This window comes from Chinchilla lanigera, unplaced genomic scaffold (assembly GCF_000276665.1).
Source record: "Chinchilla lanigera isolate Chin_1 unplaced genomic scaffold, ChiLan1.0 scaffold00142, whole genome shotgun sequence".
Taxonomy (NCBI): Eukaryota; Metazoa; Chordata; class Mammalia; order Rodentia; family Chinchillidae; genus Chinchilla; species Chinchilla lanigera.
The window spans coordinates 541,176-544,764 of NW_004955543.1; the positions used below are offsets into that span (position 1 = coordinate 541,176).

Sequence of the window (3,589 nt, forward strand, 5' to 3'; positions counted from 1 at the left end):
CCTTCTTCTTCTTTCTCCTTCCTCTCCTTCTCCTTTTTTTGTTATGGTACTGGGAATTGAATCCAGGGCTTTGCACTCAGCTACATCCTCAGCCCCTTTTTATTTATTTTATTTTCCTTTTTCATTTTTTTTTAATCTTGAGACAGAGTCTTGGTAAATCATGGAGTTACTCAGGCTGGGCTCAAATTTATGATCCTCCTTCCCCAGCCTCTCAGGGTGTTGGGATTAATGTGTGTACCACCATGTCCAGCTCCAGTTTTTTTGTTTTGCTTTTCTTCCGGTACCAGGAATCGAACTCACCACCTTGCCCTTGCCAGGCAGGTGCTTTGCCGCTGAGCTAAATCCCCAGGTCCCCGCTCCAGTTTTTTTACTGTTCTTTTTCATTTATTTAAAAATTTGGGAAGTATATCCATCTTTTATATTTAAGTTGTACATTCTCCAACATTTCTTTTTGTTGTAAAGAAAGGGATGGGCTTTATATATATACTCATAGTTTTTTGAGGCAGTCTTTATATATCCCTCAGACTAATCTTGCACACATGATCCTCCTGCCTCAGAGTCTGCATTTCTGGGATTACAGGTGTGTACCACTGTGACCAGCATGCTTTTTTGTTCTGAGACAGGGTCTCACTGGGTAGCCCAGGCTAGCCCTGAACTTGCAGTTGTCTCACCTCAGGCTCCCAGACTCTGGCATTACAGGTGTGGGTCACTAGGCCCACCTGACATGATTTTTAAAAATGTTTTACAGTACTGGGTTCCATCCCTGACTATATATATATGTATATACATATTTTTTTTAAATTATGATACAGTCACCCCTAAATTGCTAAATTGTCCAGGCTGGCTTCGAACATGAGATCCATTTGCATCAACCTCCCAGAGTGCTGGGGTCACAGGCCTGGACCACCACACCTGGCCAGGTTTACTTTTGCATTTTCAATTAAGATGATGCAGAGCCAACCTAGCTAACCAGCTGAGGGAAGGAGAGTGCAAAAAAAATTAAGATGAGGCTCTGGGCAAGACACAGATTGAGATGTTTCTGAGGCCGCCCACATGTGCGCCGTTACCACACCCCAGCCGCGGGCACTTTCATGTCAGCAGCATTTTTCCAATTATTAATGATGACATAAAAAGAACATACCCAACCTTTTCTTTTTGTTCAGCAGACAGCAAATTGTTCTTCCATTGTTCTGACATTATTCCTAATGTGAACATTTCTAATAATTTAATATTCTTCTTCACGAACAGCTACATCTGTGGTACCATCAAAAAAGGAAAGATATTTTGCTTTTTTTTCTGTAAATAGTACTTCAGTTTTCAGATGATTTCCCAGCAGTATTTAAAATTCAATTTTATTTTATTTTACTTTACTATATTCTACGCTGTGGTATTCGGGATTGAACCCAGGGTCTTTGTACTGAGCTATAGTCCCAGCCCTCTTTTATTTTTTATTTTGAGATAGGGTCTTGCTAAATTTCCCAGGTTAGGCTCAAACTTGCTATCTTCCTGTCTCAGCCTCCTTAGTAGCTGGGATTACAAGGGTGTGCCACCATGCCTGTTTAAAATTCTTGTTTTGTGAGCCAGGGTCTTGCTATGTAGTGCAGGCTGGCCTTGAACTCGCTTACGGAGCCCAGGCTGGCCGCAGACTCACGGAGGTCCTCCTGCATCAGCCTCTGGAATGCTGGGATCACAAGCATGAGCCACCACACCCAGCCTTTCAATTTTGATTTCACTGGACAGTAAGACACAGATCCATTTTTATGAGTAGTTATATGACTATACAGACATTATAAAGATGTACAAGTTCAGCCAGCCTGGGCTATAAAGTGAACGCAAGACCAGCCTGAACTGCATAGTGAAACCCTGTCTCAAAACAAAACAACAACAACAACAAAATGATGTACAAGTTCAACTGAGTTTAGAAATATCCCCACATTGGACTTCCAAGAATTTCCTGAAATCTTCTAGGGTGTAAATTGATTTTTGTACAGCACATAATAACATCTAAAATCCCTCAGAAGCTGCCGCGCAACAGTTGTGCCATGGCGGATGAGGAGCTGGAGGTGCTGAGGAAACAGAGGTTGGCCGAGCTGCAGGCGAAACACGGGGATCCAAATGATGCAGCACAGCAGGAAGCAAAGCACAGGGAAGCAGAAATGAGAAGCAGTATCTTAGCCCAAGTTCTGGATCGATCAGCCCGGGCCAGGTTAAGTAACTTAGCACTCGTAAAACCTGAAAAAACAAAAGCAGTAGAGAATTACTTTATACAGATGGCAAGATATAGACAGCTAAGTGGAAAGATCTCAGAACAAGGTTTAATAGAAATCCTTGAAAAAGTAAGCCAACAAACAGAAAAGAAAACAACAGTTAAATTCAACAGAAGAAAAGTAATGGACTCTGATGAAGGTGAGGATTACTGAACTAAAAATGCTTAGAGACTGAAACTTTTTTTTTTCTTCCAGTACCAGGAATTAAACTCATGACCTTGTGCTTGCCAGGCAGGCGCTTTGCTACTGAGCTAAATCCCCAGCCCCCTAGAAACTGAAACTTAATGGAACACTTCCAGGGCAGAAGTTAAAATCTGCTTAAATGTTTTCTTTGTTTTGTCTATAGGCCTTTCAAAAAATAAACTTGTTATGCAAAAAAATAAATAAAATCCTTCAAAATAATCTACTATATTTGTCTCTCTGGTTTTGTTGCTTGGCTAGGGCTGGGGATATGAGCTCAGCGGCACAAGCACTTGCCTGGCAAATGCAAGGTCCTGAGTTCAATTCCCGGTACCAGAAAAAAAAAAGAGTATTGCTTGGCTAAAAGTATCGTCTATTAAATTGTTATTTTAAATATTTTAAAAATACATTTCCATTTTAGCGAAGCATTATAAGAAAGAATGGGATTAAATTCCAAGTATTTGACTTTGATTCTGTTGTGTCACTGCTAAAGGAATGTATGGAAAACAAAATCAAGGCTCTGGAGTAAATGAGCCAGTTGTGATGAATCACCTTGCCCCCAAAATATTGAATTTTTTTTAGGCCATCATATGAAATAAACTCTATATAGTTTCCACTTTTTCCTTGGTCAGGTTTGTGTTCTTTGAAAATACTTTTTCTTTTATCAGAAATTGCTAGTGAAAGGAAATTTGGGTATAGCTCACGGTTAGAGTGGTTGCCTAGAACACCCCAGCCCACAAAAAACAAACAAATGAACAAAAAAACTCCAAAAAAGTGCCAGTCAAGGATTATTGGCCGGGAATATAGCTCAGTGGCACAAGTGCCTACCTGGCAAGCACAAGGTCCTGACTTCAATTCCCAGTACCAAAAAAAAAAAAAAAAAAAAAGAGGATTATTAAAGGCCTGTTGTGGCAAATGCCTGTAATTCCAATTACTTGGGAGGCTGAGGCAGGAGGATTGCTGCCAGTTCAAGGCCCACCAGAGCTACATAGTAAGTTCAAGGCCAGCCTAAACTGTAGTTCTCACATAGTGAAAACCTGTCTCAAAATAAAATAAGTGTTCAAGCTGTGTGTGGTGGCACACACCTGTAATCTGAGCACTCAGGAGGCTGAGATAGGAGGATTGCCATGAGTTTGAGGCCA

The 3,589-nt window shown here is 40.8% G+C and overlaps 1 pseudogene; it reads left to right on the forward strand.

The window, feature by feature from the left end:
- The first annotated feature begins 2,042 nt into the window (after positions 1-2,042).
- Positions 2,043-2,424, forward strand: LOC102004203 (annotated as a pseudogene).
- Positions 2,425-3,589: the final 1,165 nt, after the last annotated feature.